This window comes from Megascapheus bottae, chromosome 11, assembly GCF_031878675.1.
Source record: "Megascapheus bottae isolate mThoBot1 chromosome 11, mThoBot2.hap1, whole genome shotgun sequence".
Taxonomy (NCBI): domain Eukaryota; kingdom Metazoa; phylum Chordata; class Mammalia; order Rodentia; family Geomyidae; genus Megascapheus; species Megascapheus bottae.
The window spans coordinates 60,600,844-60,618,041 of NC_143519.1; the positions used below are offsets into that span (position 1 = coordinate 60,600,844).

Here is a 17,198-nt window from a genome sequence, read left to right on the forward strand (position 1 = left end):
GAGCACTAGCCTTGTGAAAAAAAAAAAAAAAAAAAGCTCAAGGATAATGCCTAGTAGCTAAGTTCAAACTCTAGCACTGGCACAATTTACAAAAAAAAAAAAAAAAAAAAAAAAAGACTGACAAATTGATGATCATCCTAAAGAAACTCAACCCAGCTCCCATACAGCCAACCACCTGGCCTGACAGGTCACTCCATGCAAACCCTACAGACAAAGCCAACATGGCAGACAGGATGACAGGACAATGCTGTCATTCCAACACTCTGTCCTGCTAGGTCTTCAAGGCTCTACTCTATCTCCCTCATCAGTTCATCTTTACGAAGCAGATTGCTAATGATCTGACAGGATAACCAGCCAAGCAACTGGAAACGGAAGACCAAGAGAATGAGAAATGGTAGGATGATGCCCATTTGGCTTCCCAAAACTCCCATAAAAATATATAATAGTCAAGAAAATCATATTATGTAAAGTAAGCCAGACTCAAAGGAACTTAGGCTCAATGGTTTCCCTCATTTGTCATAATCAGTAGAAACCTTGGGCTCTACTAGCAGAGATCTGCAATAGAGCAAAATCTTGATACATAAGGCCATATAGTATGAAGCTAATTGAAAGGACCTCCAGGATATAAAAATAAAAGCCATATAAGGAATGATTGTTGTCCTTAATGTACTATGTTATCTCTCATCTCCTTTGCTGTCCCTTGGGTATCTCATATTGTTACAGTATCTCACTTTGTTATCTGATATATTGAATTTACTTGTATTTCATTATTTGAAATTTGATAGGGAAGGGGGGAAAACCAAGACGGGTGGGGGGCTTGGGGGGGAGGGTAATGGGTACCAAGACATGTGAAAGGGTATCAATATATGTGAATTAATGCACCTTCTATCTGGCAAATATCATGGAACCCTTTTATTAATTACAATAAAAAAGAAAAAAATATATATATAATAGTCAGGGATGGAGTCTACAGTTGCTTTATATTCATTTGGAAGCTGCAGGGTTTTTTTAATTTACATTTATTGCCTTAGAATAGTTGTAAAGTGGAGTTGTCAATGCAGAATGTCAGATTGTGAGTACAATGCAACGTGATCAATGTTACCCCTCCAATCTCCCTTATCCCTCCCAAACCCACCCCTCCTCACAAGTTAACTGGTTGAATTTTCACATATGTACACTGAATATTATGATTGCATTCAAACTACTCAGAAATGCCCAATGATCCTGATATGTTTAAAAGGTCACTGAGAAAATGATCTTCTGAGCCAAGCTTGGTGACTCATACCTGTAATCCTAGATACTCAGGAGGCTGAGATCTGGGGATCTCAGTTCAGAGCCAACCCAGGCACTAAAGAAAGTGAGACTCTTATCCCCAATTAATCACTAGAAAATGGGAAGTGGCTCAAGGGGTAGGGCAATAACCTTGAGCTGAAGGGCTCAAGGACAGCGCCCAGACCCAGAATGCAAGCCCTATGACCCACAAAAAAAAAGAAAGAAAAAAGAAAGAAAGAAAAGAAAGAAAATGATCTTCTGTAGATGAGAAATCATTTAATCATACAAGCAACTATCCACATCACCACCACTCCCTAGTTCTATTCTATTTACTACTGTAATCTATATTATTCAAATTTTGCTTTGTCCTGGTGGCTCATTTAGAAGGCTGAGATTTGAAGATCACAGTTCAAAGCCAATTCAGGCAGAAGATGAAGGGATAGGCCCAGGCTCTGAGTTTAAGTCCCAGTACTGGCAACAATATAAGCAAATGAATAAATAACAAGTTTCACTCTCTTGATAGCCAAGAAATCAGAAGAAATGTACTGTTTAGAACTTACAAATGGGGAGAAAGCTCCTAAGAACACTCATTTAGCTCTCCAAGTCTGCTGGGAATTGTGTGTAATCTGGAGCTAGGGAGAATTGAGTCCGTTGCTGGGGTTGGAAAGTTATAAATACCGTACCTATGCAGAGAAGCAAGAGGATGGTTTTACCAGGAACTGTACTAACCTGCCTTAAAAGACCAAGTGGAGCTCTGGCTCAGGTGCACCATCCTTGAGCAAAAAGGCTGAAGAACAGCACCCAGTCCCTGAGATCAAGCCCCAGTATTGGCACAGAGAAAGAAAAGGCCAAAGAAAAAAAAGCAAAAGGAAGGAAGGAAGCAAGCAAAACTCTTTTGTGGTTCAGAAGTAATAGGATAGGGAAGCGGAAAACAAGATGAGGGACGGGGGTGGGGGGAAGGGAAATGGGGACCAAGACATGAGAAAAGGTACCAATGTTTGTGAAGTAATGTACCTTCTATCTGGTGAATATAATGTAACCCTTCTATTAATTACAATTAAAATTATATGAAAAAAGAAGTAATAAGTCTGGTTGCTATACTAATATATATGAACCACTAGATTTCTCCTACTACTCAGCAGAAGGTAGGATAGAGACTGACACAGTTAGGTACTTTATAAAAGGTACTAAGAACCGGGTGCTGCTGGCTCATGCTTGCAATCCTAGCTACTCAGGAGGCGGTGACCTGAGGATTATAGACAACCAGAGCAGGAAAGTCTATGAGACTTTTTGTTTGTTTTTGTTTTGGTTGCCAGTCCTCAGGCTTGAGCTCAAGGGCTGGGCACTGTCCATGAACTTTCAAAGTTAGTACTCTACCACTTGTGCTACAGCACCACTTCCAGCTTTTTCTGTGTATGTGGTACCCAGAAATCAAACCCAGGGCTTCATGCATGCTAGGCAAGTAATCTACCACTAGGCCACAATACCAGCCAAAGTCCATGAGACTTTTATTTCCAATGACCCACCAAAAAGCTGGAGCTATGATTCAAGTGGTAGAACACCAGTCTTGAGGCATAAAAGCTAAAGGTCTAGGGCAACAACCATACAAGCCAACTTGTCTCAGCAAATTCTAGAAATCTAATGACCTATTTTTGGAGCCTGAGAATTACTGGAGTAGAAATAAAATACTATTTCAGAATGCATAATTATAAAAAGATCTAATTTACATCTTGATTCCCGCATGGTTGAAAAAGAAAGAAACAACTAAGAGAGTGCAAGGTCTTTGTACAACATTTAGTTTCTTATGGGGTAAATAGCTGGATTGTTCATAGGAGGCTGGGAAGACATAACCAGGATGAGCACTCAAAGGGGTGAGAGTCTGGAATCTTCTTAATTGTAGAAATGTTACTTTGGGCCAGAAAAGTGGAGCTGCTTTACATAGCTGGGTATACATTTAAATAGCACACCATGAAAATTCCTGTCTCACGCATACATCAGGAGCGAACCATGGTGAAACCGAGACCAAATAGGATTTTCCACAATGGCAACTGTGCCAAGCCACAAAAACCAGTTTGTTAAAAGCATTAGTTAGATGCTGATTTAGCAAGCAGATTTCACCAAATGTTCTGTATCATCTTTCACCTGTTTTCCCCCACTTTTTTTTTCAGTTCTCTCCCTACATGAAACAAAGAACAAGGACAATAAAAATAAGATTATAAATTTATCTTTGAACTACTGGATTATTTTTCCTACTCCTGTACTGGGATTTGAACTTGCACTAATTTAGATTGCTTGCTTCTTGACTGGGACTCCTAAATATGAGACAGGCCTCCAGCACTGTTTTTTGCAGATGTGAAGAGGGTCTTAGGACTTGAATTCAGAGCTTTTGGCTCACTTGGCTTTCCTGCTCACAGAAGGCAATCTACCACTTAAGCAACAGCTTACTTCCAGCTTTCTCCTGGTTAACTGGAAATAAGAATCCCTTGGATTTGTCAGGGGACAGGGGGACTGGTTTTGAATCCTGATTCCCAGATTTCAGCCTCCTGAGTAGCTGGGATTGCAGAATTGAGTGATTACATCATCCTTCAGTGCCTAGCTTTACTGGTTCTTTTTTTTTTCCTCCTGAAAAAAAAGTTTATTGCAAAGTGGAACCTGAGTAAGAGATATATGAATTATACATACAGCAATTGTTTGGGCCTTTGAAAGGAAAATGGGCTGTGTGAGGCCATAATAAATTAGGAAGATCTTGAAGAACTTCCTGATTTTAGACCTTGTTGTTATAAATATGTCTTTTTATGTATGTGTAGGATTTGATCATATGGATAAATGAAAGCAGGGCATGAGGTGGCTGTTTGAGAACAGCCTGAAAAACCCCGAGAATAACAGAATGTATGCATGCCCACAGTAGAAGCTGTGGAACTGAGAGCATTCACATTTGCAGCAGATGAAGATAATTAAAACAAAGTTTGAGGGGTCAGAATGACTCATCCCATAGTCTCTGCCCAGGACAAGGAGAATCATTAGAACTCTGATATACAAGAGCATGAAAGCAAGGAAGCTGTAAGACTGATGATACTGTATAAAGTTCCAGTTAGTGGGTTTGAACAGAGGCAGCACAGGGACAGAGGGTTTACTGGTTCTTTTAGACATGAAGTCTTCTGGACTCTTCTGGCTAGGCTGGCTTTGAACCTTGATATTTTGATGTCAGACTCATAGGATTACAAATGTGAGCAACTGGTATCCAACTATATTACTAGATTCTTTCTTTTTTCATATATTTTTATTGTAATTAATAGAAGGGTTACATTATATTCACCAGAAAGAAGGTGCATTACTTCATATACATTGATACCCTTTCTCATGTCTTGGTCCCCATTTCCCTGCCCCCCACCCCACTCCTCATCTTGTTTTCCCCTCTTCCCTATCCTATTTCAAATAACCAAATACGCATTTATCCAATATATCAGATAACAAAGTGAAATACTGTAACAATATGAGATAACCAAGGGACAGCAAAAGAGATGAGAGATAACATAGTACATTAAGGACAACAATCACTCATTATATGGCTTTTGTTTCCTTATCCTCAGGGTCCTTTCATTTAGCGTCATTCTATATGGTCTTATGTATCTAGGTTTTGCTCTATTGCAGATCTCTGCTAGTAGAGCCCAAGGTTTCTACTTATTATGACAAATGAGGGGAACCATTGAGCCTAAGTTCCTTTGAGTCTGGCTTACTTCACTTAACAGGATTTTTTTCTATGGCTTTCCATTTCCTTACAAATGGGGCAATGTCATTCTTTCTGACAGCAGCATAGAATTCCATTGTGTATAAATACCACATCTTGTTGATCCACTCATCAACTGAGGGACATCTGGGTTGGTTCCATATCTTTGCTATGGTGAATAATGCTGCAATGAACATTGTTGTGCTAGTGGATTTAGTATGTCCTTGTTTCTGGACGGTTGGGTAAATGCCAAGTAGTGGAATTGCTGGGTCATAGGGGAGTTCTATGTTTAGTCTTTTGAGGAACTGCCATACTGCTTTCCATAGTGGTTGAATGAGATTGCACTCCCACCAACAGTGTAGTAGTGATCCCTCCTGGCCACATCCCCTCCAGCATCTGTTGTTATTAGTTTTCTTGATCCTGGCCATTCTAACTGGAGTGAGGTGGAATCTTAGAGTTGTTTTGATTTGCATTTCTTTTATGACCAGAGATGTTGAGCATTTCTGCATGTGTCTATAGGCCATTTTTGTTTCTTCTTCAGAGAAGTCTCTCTTGAAGTCTTTGGCCCATCTTTTAATGGGATGGTTGTTACTTTGGAGATTACTTTTGGAGTGATTCAATTTTTTGAGCTGTTGATATATTTTAGATATGAGGCCTTTGTCCATTGTATGGTTAGTGAAGATCTTCTCCCATTCTGTAGGCTTCCTATTTAATGTACTAGCTATGTCCTTTGCCCTACAAAAGCTCTGCAGTTTAATGCAGTCCCATTTATCCAGTCGTTCTCTTACTTGCTGTGATTCTTGGTCCTTATTAAGAAAATTTCAACCTGTGCCAAGGAGGCCTAATATATCTCCTATTCCTTCTTGTAAAGTTTTGAGTGTATCAGCTTTTACCTCAAGGTCTTTGATCCATTTGGAGATAATTCTAGTGCAGGGTGAAAGAGAAGGATCCAACTTTAGTTTTCTCCAGGTGCTTAACCAGTTCTGCCAGCACCACTTGTTGAAGAGGCTTTCTTCCATTCTATTTTTTTGGCTCCCTTCCATTCTAATATTTTGGCTCCCTTGTCAAAGATTAGGTGGCCATAGGTCTGTGGTTTAATATCTGAGTCCTCAGTTCTATTCCATTGGTCTTCAGTTCTTATGCCAGTGCCAAGCTGTTTTGACTATTATAGCTCTGTAATAGAGTCTAAAGTTTGGTATTGAAATTCCTCCAGCGCTGTTCTTTCTGCTAAGAAGTGTTTTTGCTATACAGGGTCTTTTATTATTCCATATGAAATTTTGGATTGCCTCTTCTATTTCTTTAAAGAATGACATTGGGATATTGATGGGTATTGCGTTGAATTTGTAGATAGCCCTTGGCAAGACTGTCATTTTCACGATGTTGATTCTTCCATTTCCTCAGTTCTGCTTTAATTTCCTTTTTCAGAGTTTTAAAGTTTTCATCAAAAAGGTCCTTTACATTCTTAGTTAAGCTAATTCCTAGGTACTTTATTTTCTTTGAGGCTATTGTGAAAGGAGTTGCTTTCCTGATTGTTGCCTCGTTCCTCTCACTGTTGGCATAGAGGAAGGCAGTTGATTTTTGAGGGTTAATTTTATATCCTGCTACCCTTCCAAAGTTTTGAATCAGTTCAAAGAGCTTGGGAGTGGAATCTATAGGGTTCTTTAAATACAGAATTATGTCATATTACTAGATTCTTTCTATAAATTCATTGTTTATTCTCCTTCCCTCTCTTTTTCTCTTTCTCCCTTCCTTTCCCCCTCCCTCCCTTCCTTTCTTTTTTCCTTCCTTTATTCATTCCTTCCTATTGGTGTATGTAAATCATCCTTTATAATCCTAAACCATTTAACCTACTCTTCAAGAGGAGTTCTGATAAAATATACAGGGATGAATCTGTGTCTGGAGTGGAAAAGAGCAAGCCAAGAAAAGGTATAAAGCAAAGTATATAAAGAGGAGTAAGTGCTAATTTATAAAATTGCATAAAATTAAGATAAATTTATAGGGTCGTATGATTTTTCAGCATGTTTGTTAAAATATTTTATTTCTGCTCCAATAATGACATCTTTATTATATAAAATAGATTTGGAGTAACCAGCTCCAACTTCCTGTGTGGTACATGGTAATCAGACTTTGCATTATAGATGCATCATAGTATCATTTTCCCAGTATGACATTTTAACCTATCCAGAATCTCTGTGAAGTTTGAAAAGTATCAAATAGAATTTAAACCACTGTACAGAATATCATCTGTATTCACTGGAATAATCTGTACAGAGATCTGGTAACATCACAACTTTGAAATGACAAGAATAACAAGAAGATAGCATTCCATACCCTTCTCTTCCACCTACAAAGGAAAGAAGCAGGGGCTGAATAGAGAGTCACCACTAATTTGGGAATCTGTGGTTTTCTTTTCAATTTGATGTCATTTTTATTCATCTTTCTTCTGAAGAAGAAAGCTTTGCAAGAGAATTATCAAGGACTATAACCATAAACATGTTCAGATGAACAAAAATGTTTGCCTTTATTCTGGTCCTTTTCTCTTTTCCACCAATACCTATTTTTAATTTATGTCTTCCAAACCATCACTTGAATCTATCCATTCACACTCTGTAACTGCTTCCTTTCCCTTCTGTAACTCAGTCTCTACCCATCTTAAATAAGTAGGTTCACAGTCCTAAAATATTCTTAATAGCCAACACATGGAGAGGAAATTAGATGACATATATTAGCGTAAAAAAAAACAGAACTGGAGCCTACTAAATAGATTTTCACTCTGTCCTAGAGACAAATTCATCTTGACAAGACCACTATTTGGAAATTAGGAAAGGCAGCCTCAAAAATGCTACTGATAAATGAATTCAGAGACTGGTAGACCAAATTGGAATTTCAGAAGGGAAGAAAAGTAAGTGCTGTGGTCTTTGATAAATCAATTTTTTTAAGTTGGTCTTGGGGCTTGAACTCTGGGTCTGGGCCCTGTCCCTGAGCTCTTCAGTTCAAGGCTAGCACTCTACCACTTGAGCCACAGTGTCACTTCCAATTTTCTGGTGGCTAATTGGAAATAAGTGTTTCATGAATTTTTGTGCCTGGGCTGGCTTTGAGCTGCGATCCTCAGATCTCAGCCTCCTGAGTAGCTAGGAGTATAGGTATAAGCCCCTGGCACCTGACTCAATTCTTTATATTTAAATCCCTCTTTAAAATATTAGAAGGCCAGGAGCGTGGCCTAGTGGCCTAGTGTTAGAGTGCTTGCCTACCATACACGAAGACCTGGGTTCAATGCCCCAGAACCACATACACAGAAAAAGCCGGAAGTGGCGCTGTGACTCAAATAGCAGAGTGCTAGTCTTGAGCAAAAAGTGCCTAAGGACAGTGCCCAGGCACTGAGTTCAATCCCCAGGACTGGCAAAAAAAAAAAAGTTATTTATAAAAGCATATCTTCTTGCATTTAATCCCTACCTAAAAGAATGGAAAAACTGCCAACATGGAAATTATGTGATGTAGCCAATATCGTAGAGAGAAGCTACTCTAGAATAAGAGAACAAGAGACAAGATGGTACTAGTGGTTCATACTGTAATCCTAACTCCTCAGTAGATTGAGATCTGAGGATCACAGTTCAAAGCCAGCCTGGACATGAAAGTTCATATGACACTTATTTCCAATTAGACAGACAGATAGACAGACAGACAGACAGACAGACAGACAGACACACACACACACACACACACACACACACACACACACACACACACACACACACACGTGCACAGGCCAGAAGTGGAGTTGTAGCTCAAGTGATATTGCACTAGCCTTGAGCAAAAACCACAGAGACCAGTGCCCATGTACTGAATTCAAGCCTCAGGACTAGCACACAGCCAAAAACAAAACAAAAAATAACAACAACAATAACAAATAACCTACAATACTTTTCTGTAGTACTTCATAAGGATGAGCTAAAATGAAATCAAGAGGGACAATACAAGTATCTTGTATTGGCCCTCTAGGAAACACTTCAAACAAAATAAAAGTATTTGAAGATAGGCCACAGAGGAAGGTGAGAAGCAGACTTAGCCAGTGATGCCAAACTGGTGCCTCATGACAGAGAACTGGCTTGACCCTCCCCTCACTGCATACCTAATTCTCTGTGCCTTTCCAGAGGCCCCAGCATGGCAGATACAAATCACATAACAGAAACGTCCATAAGAAATGAAGTTAATCTACTTTCCATAAAGGAACTTAATTGCTCCTACATGCTTTCAAAACACTCAACACTGGCTAGGAGCTGGTGGCTCACACTTGTAATCCCAGCTACTGAAGAGGCTGAGAGCTGAGACAGCCCAGAAGGAAAGTTTATGAGACTCCTATCTTCAATTAACTACCAAAGTGTTGGAAGTGAAGCTCAAGTAGTACAGCATCAACCTTGAGTTTGCAAAAGCTAATTAGAGCCCTAGTCCTAAATTTAAGCCCCAATACCAGCACAAAAATAAAACAAAATGAGAGCCGGGAGTTTGGTCTAGGGTAACAGTGCTTGCCTACCATGCATGAAGACTCGGGTTCGACTCCGTAGTACCACATACATAGAAAAAGCTGGAAATGGTGCTGTGGCTTTTGTGGTAGAGCTCTAGCCTTGAGAAAGTCCAAGGACAGTGCTCAAACCCTGAGTTCAAGCCCCAGGACTGGCAAAAATAAATGGTACAAAGAGGGGCTGGGAATGTGGCCTAGTGGTAGAGTGCTTGCCCAGTATACACAAAGCCCTAGATTAAATTCCTTGGTACCACATACACAGAAGCCCCAGGACTAGCAAAAAAAAAATGAAAAATAAAAAAAAATCAAAATGAAACAAACTCACCCAATATAGAATGTTTTGCCTGAGTAACCAAAATGTGAATGAGTTTTCTCCTCTCCAGGAACCATCAGTTCTGTAATTGATATCAGCTAGATGCTTTCTTATTTAACTCATTTGTTTAAAAAAAAATTATTGTGAAGGTGATGTACAGAAGAGCTAGTTACATGTCAAGTAATGAGTACATTACTTTTTAAACAGTGTCACCTTTCCCTCATTTTCTCACCTTTTTTCCCTGCCAATACCCCTCTCCTACAAGTTGCTTAGTTCATTTTCAACATATCTAGTGAATATCGCTGCCAAATTAATTTATCCTTTGTCCCACCATTTCTGTGTTTCCCCTTATGCTCCTCAAATCAGATAAACTTATATATAAGACAGAAGTTACAGAAATCAGGCAGCATCAGTGGCTCATACCTGTAATCCTAGCTACTCAGGAGGCTGAGATCTGAGGATCAAGGTTCAAAGCCAGCCCAGGCACAAAAAGACTGTGAGATTCTTACTTTCAATTAACCACCAGAAAACTGTAAGTGGCATTATGATTCAAGTCATAGCCTTGAGCTGAAGAGCTCAGGGACAATCCCAGGCCCAGAGTTCAAGACTCATGACCAGCCCTAACTCTAGCTTTTTGATGTTTAATAAGAGATGAGACTAAGGTCTCGCAGACTTCGATGCCAGGTTGGTTTTGAAATGTGATCCTCAGACCTCAGCCTCCTGAGTAGCTAAGATTGTAGGTGTGAGCCACCTGCTCAACAAATAGCATGCTTTTAAAATATCTGTATATAAACAATAAATGTATTCATCACTCCTTAAGAATGTGTTGAAGCAGGCTTTGATGTCCATTAGAGTGTTAGAAATAGATACTGGAATAGCTATTTCTGAGGAGTAGGGAGTAGGAAACAGCTTTTATGACACACTTATTAAGCTAAACAAGCCGTTAATGTTTTCTTTACCTAAGTGACATAAGAAGTTCTCTCTAGAAGCTGGGTACTGATGGCTCATGTCTGTAATCCTAGCTATCCAAGAGGCTGAGATTTGAGAATAGTAGTTTGAAGCCAGCCTAGACAGGCTTATTTCCAATTAATCAGCAAAAGGCCAGAAATGGAGCTGTGGCTCAAGTGGTAGAGTGGCAGCCTTGAGTAAAAAAGCCAATTGATAGGTCAAAGCCTTGAGTTTAAGCCCTAGTACCAGCATATGCATGTGCACACATGCAAGCATACAAACACATACACACACACACACACACACACACACACACATGCACATACACACATGTGCAAAGGTAGCAACAATGTATTAATCTTAGCAAAATTTTCTTTCTGTATATTCTCTTACACATCTCACACAAGCCAGTGTATACATACTAATGTTCATTTACTGCATCCCATAAATAACCTTAGCAAATGTGTGGTATTTTACTATGTAGGTGTATTAAGTGCCAGAAGCCAAAAGATTACTTAGCAAGATAGGCCCTTCCTCTCCAGGAAGTCTACTTAAAATAAGAGGATGTTTCAAGCTTTGTGATTTGTTTACTGTTTACTACTTTGTATATGGATACATACAATATTTCAACTATGTTTTCTATATTTGACTATGTGCTATCCTTAGAAGCTGGAATGCTTTTCAATTTAGATTTATATTGTGGGGTGGTCTACATTTTTGGCTCTAAACTAACATGCCTCTGTGTCAACATCACTCATAAAAAGGTCTGTCTTTTTTTTTTTTTTTTTTTTGCCAGTCCTGGGCTTGAGCTCAGGGCCTGAGCACTGTCCTTGGACTTTCTCAAGGCTAGAGCTCTACCACTTGAGCCTCAGCACCACTTCTGGCTTTTTTCTATGTATGTGGTACCAAGGAATCGAACCCGGGTCTTCATGCATGCTAGGCAAGCACTTTAACCACTAGGCCAAACTCCCGGCCAAAAAGGTCTGTCTTGTTTGCAATTTTGATTTAAAAAATTACTCCAATGTGAATATAAACATAACCATATAGACATAAAAACCTATGACTCTATAGATATAATGTTATATTTCATAAACTAATATGTATCTATGACATACAAACCCTTAGCCTAATTTTGATTAAGTTCTAAAAACTAAGTGCCAGTGACTATATATAGAGATTCCCTTCCTGAACCCTTGTTTGTTAAACTTGTCATTTGAAATATGATGTAAAAATCAATGTTAATAAATTCTTTAATAAAAAAGATACTCCAATTTGATATTTAGTTCATTCTCAATTGCTATCTGGCTTTCTATTCATTTATGCAATCCCCAGCACAACACAGCATTGAAGCTGGGTATTTTCTTCTAAGCTCTATTATGGTATAAACTAAGCTGTCTTCCCAGGTCTGGTATCATACAATGCATTATTGGTATTTTGGGGCCTGATAATATCATATGTGGACTTTAGAATAAAAAAAAAACCAAGGCTTTCGTGAACATGACTGGTTTTACTTTAAAGAAGAAAAATAACTCATACATGAAGAAGGATCTGAACATAAAACGAGTAAATGTAACAGGCTTTCCTTCTCCATTTTAATTAAGAAACAAAGAAATATGCTAGGCACTGTAGGCTCATGCCTGTAATCCTAGCTACTCAGGAAGCTGAGATCTGAGGATTTCAATTTGAAGCCAGACTAGGCAGGAAAGTTTATGAGATTTGTATCTCCAATTAACAGCAAAAAAAAAAAAAAAAAAAAAAAAAAGCTAGAAGCGGAGGTATGGTGTGAATGGCACAACACTGACCATGAATGAAAAAGCCAATCAACAAACAGTGTGAGGCCCTTAGTTCAAGCCCTAGTATTGGCAAAGGGAAAGGAAGGAAGGAAGGAAGGAAGGAAGGAAGGAAGGAAGGAAGGAAGGAAGGAAGGAAGGAAGGAAGGAAGGAAGGGAGGGAGGGAGGGAGGGAGGGAGGGAGGGAGGATGGAGGGAGGGAGGGAGGGAGGGAGGGAGGGAGGGAGGGAGGGAGGGAGCGAGCGAGCGAGCGAGCGAGCGAAGGAGGGAGGAAAAGAGAGACTTTGTAGAACACTTCTATAGGCTATTTAACATTTAAAATAGTCAAAATCATTCAAAATAAGAGGTCTGATAGATTTTGAACTCCTTCCTTGTTGTGCCTCACTAGTAACAACTGGCTTCAACTTGTTTTAGTTATTTAAAAAATCAAAAGGAGGGGAGACAGCTAATAGCAAATTCAAGAGAGCAGCTTCACTCTCAGTAATGTAATTCTCTATGTAATAACATGCTTATTAGAAATAGAAGGTCACTCTCCCCAAAATGTCCCCAAAGGGAAAGCTGCCAGATTGACTTCTTAGTATTGAAGATGTTACTAATCCAATGGCATAAAAGCTGCAAAGGAAAGCTTTGTGTTTTCTTTCCAAAGGGAGACAGCCATGTCCAGAGAGAGGTCCAAGCATACTGCCTAGAAGCATCACTTGAAAAAGTAAAAGTTTGCTTCTCCTTCACTCCTCCATCCCATGCTCTATTTTCCTGATAAATGGCTACCAATGTTTGCCTCTTGTTAATGAGAGAAAAGCTTACCAAGAATCTTTGTACTTCCACAGCCTCAGAGCATTAAAAGCACATTTGATTCCCCAAAAGCAGAGATAGTTTATCTCGGAGTAAGCCTCTGAGGTTTGGCTTAAGACTCAACACTGGCCAGAGCTATCTTTGTAGGTTCTCCCCAGCTCAAACAGGCACTGTTGAAAGGCACCTGGCAGAGAACTTGGCCTTGAAATCATGACTTGGCAGCAAACTCTAATTAAATGAAACTCCATCGCAGAATGCTTGTTGATTTTAACTCCTCTAAAGTTCCAGACTTGCACAGCAGGTTGAAACCTGCTGTGATTGTAATCAGCACAATCAATAGCTTTTAGAATGGACTTTTTCTAAGTAGGTCTCAAAGGGTCATGGTCATGTCTTCCTTCTATCAGCAAGGTAAATTTAACTATGCAAATCTAACCTAGAGTTAGAGCTAACCTGCTTTCCCAGCATATGCACAACTTTCCAAGGGACACAGCTTGTTAAATGGTTTTATACCTAAATTGATTGAACTAGTTTTAACATCAATAGTCCTTTAATAAACTTACCACCTATAATAGGTCTTCCTACCTTTAATTTTTGTGTGTATGTGCCGGTTCTGGGACATGAACTCAGGGCCTGAGTGCTGTCCAAGAGCTTTTTTGCTCAAAGTAGTGTTCTACCACTTGAGCCACATCTACACTTTCAGCTTTTTGGTGGTTAATTGGAGGTCAGAGTCTCACCAGTTTTGCAGTTCTCAACCTCCTGAGTCGTGTGAGCCACTGGCACTGGTTCTACCTTTAATTTTTCACACAAAAAATAAGTAACTATGTAATAATATCTCAAAGAACACAAGTTAGCACTTTTATCCTCAAGTTATTGGAAGCAGACTATAGTAGAACCACATTGGATTTACTGGCTGTTTGCAATCAGGCTATGGGGAACTGTGGTTTGTCCCAGAATAAAAGAGGAGATAGAGGGACTTGCTACGGCTTTGGGTTTGTTGGCCCATTTTGGAAATTTCACAGTAGCAAGGTTTTGCTCTGAATGTGGGAGTGTTAAAAGCAAAGACACATTGACTGGGTATCTAGAAAAGCAAAGACAAATTGACTGGGTATCTAGAAAAGCAAAGACAAATTGACTGGGTATCTAGAAAAGCAAAGACAAATTGAGTATCTAGACGCTTTTATCTAGGAGAGGGAAGGTCAAAGTAAGGCTAGCTCATTGTGACATCAAACTGATTAGATTGAGAGATGCCTAGATTAGTACCTTATACCTCTGAATGTATCTGCAAGGGTGTTTCCAGAAACAAATAACTAAAGTTCATGTCTTGATTGTGAACTATACCATCCTATAGGCCAGGGGCCTGGATGGCATAAGAGGAAGACAAAGGAAGATGCTTGTCTTTGCTTCCTGGCTGCCATGAGGCAAGCAGCTTTCCTCACTATGTCCTTATCTCAGGAGGTTAGTGTCTTGTTACAGGTCTAAAAATAAGTAAGCTAGTGACTATGAAGTGGAATCTTTGAAACGATGAGCCAAAGCAACTCTTTCCTCCTATAAATTGTTACTCTGGGGGTTTTGATCATAGTGACAAAAGACAAAACAAAAGAAAACAGAACAACTTAACATGTACACGAGTGGGCAGAGTCACTCATATTTAGAGTCACTCATATTGGTGTTTGGACATTGGCACTTCTAGATGTACATCTGCCTGCCTAATATTTTTATTAAAAGAATATTTTGATACTGGAGCTTGAACTCAAAGCCTGGAGCCTGTACTTCAACTTTTTCACTCAAGGCTGGTGTCCTACCATTTGAACTACTGCTCCACTTTTTGGTGGTTAATTGAAGCTAAGAGTCTCACAGACTTTTCTGCCCAAACTAGCTTCTATATAAGATGTTCAGATTAGATGTTCTAATTAAGATGTCCTGATTAGCTAGGATTAGGTGTGTACTAGCTATTTATTTTAAAATTCTGCTTTTTCAAATAATACAACTTAGGGAATTTTAGACAAAAAGGCACCTTTACACAAACTATTACTCATTAGACTTTTATTGAGGGGGCTGATATTGGGCCTTGAACTCAGGGACTCCTATTCTTTTTTTTTTTTTTTTGCCAGTCCTGGGCTTGAGCTCAGGGCCTGAGCACTGTCCTTGGACTTTTCTCAGGGCTAGAGCTCTACCACTTGAGCCTCAGCACCACTTCCGGCTTTTTTCTATGTATGTGGTACCGAGGAATCGAACCCGGGTCTTCATGCATGCTAGGCAAGCACTTTAACCACTAGGCCAAACTCCCGGCCCCGAGGGACTCCTATTCTTGTTTGACATTTTCCCTCAAGGCTAGCATAGCACTATATAACTTGAGCCACAACTTCACTTCCAGCCCTGTGGTAGTTAAATGGAGATACATGTCTCAAGGACTTTCCTATTTGGTCTGGTTTCAAACCTTGATCCTCAGATATCAGTCTCCTGAGTAGCTAGGGTTACAGGCCTAAGCCACCAGCATGCAATTTTTATTTGTTTTATAGCTTAGTTGTAAGGCTGAGTTTATGACAAATTTGTTTTCTGAATGAGTTCTGTTATGTCACTGATTATGATATTCACCCTAATTGTACTGATTACAGATACAGCATGTGTCACCATTTAAAAAGGATTGGGACTTACAGTTAGTGCATCCACTTTTTGAGAATTATTCATACTCATTGGCTTCACTTATTTGTTCACTATTCCAACAGGAACATAATTGCCATTGGAGTTCCAGTCCCAACAGAAGATCTGATGGGTTTTCTGACATCAAACTTGGAGACACTGCCTTCTGACACAGCTATTTTAACTAATGTGGAGGTTACTGCTTTTGGTCAAGCTTGGCTTGCTCAGTCCTGCAAATTCATAAGTTTTCTGGTGATGTATTCAGTAGATTTTTTAAAAGATAAATATTTATAGGGCTAAAATTTGTTTTTACCCATCACTATGAATATTGTTTTTGTATCAACAAAAAATATTTTCCAGACAGACATTATTTCCCTTTGATCTTAAATTAATGTTATTTATCCATGTTTATTTAGATATTTACTTATGTCTCTGTATTATGTATTTATGTCTTAGTGCCTATTTAATTCTGTCTATATGCATGCATATACTTATTTAAGCAGTACTGGGATTTGAACTCAGAGCCTCATGCTTGCTAAAAACATAGTTTACCACTTGATCTGTATCCCCGGTTCAGTAATGTTACTTTATAGCCAATTTATTTTATATCTAAGCTCCTCTTGGGATGAAGATCTTCCTAAAACTTACATAAAATGACTACATCATGTTTCTTATTATGGTTATAATTGAAAGAGCATACTAGAAAAGGATAAATTAATTTCAATGTCCACCTATAAGATTTCTAAAAAAGACCAAGTAGTGATTTTCTTGCTTATTTTCAGGTGCGTTCTTTTTTTTCTACTCCACCCCCCCCCCCACCCTTCTCTCTCTGGACTGGAGGACAAGGAGGGAATTCAAATAAGCTCTCCTAAGTTGGATGATGTACACTACCTATTTTCATCATCCTAGAAACTACACTGCTGTGTAAGATCCATCATCCTGAAAGAAGACATTGGAACATATAAAGAATACTCCAGAAGAGGTCTCCTGAAATGCAATTCTGCAAGGGGGGTCACTTACCTTGTGGTGGATGCTTACTTGACTATCTGTTTGCATTTGCAAACTTGGTTAGCTGGGTAATGGTCTCCAAAGGTTATTATAAAGAATCTCTTCATGCTCATGAGAAAGCCAACTTCCTTTTTCTTTACTGATGGGATCAAATAGAAACTGAACTAAATGAATCAGCAGGATCTTTTT

General features: G+C 39.1%; 1 protein-coding gene and 1 long non-coding RNA gene across 4 annotated transcripts in view; one reads left to right on the plus strand and one right to left on the minus strand.

Annotated features, from left to right (window-relative positions):
* Atp8a2 (ATPase phospholipid transporting 8A2) overlaps positions 1 to 17,198 on the minus strand; it is a 445,427-nt gene that overhangs the window by 256,438 nt on the left and 171,791 nt on the right. The window lies entirely within an intron of this gene.
* On the plus strand, positions 297 to 17,155 carry LOC150057238 (uncharacterized). Its single transcript, XR_016537166.1, has 3 exons — positions 297 to 394; positions 16,088 to 16,253; positions 16,784 to 17,155. It is a non-coding gene; the product is annotated as an uncharacterized LOC150057238 (long non-coding RNA).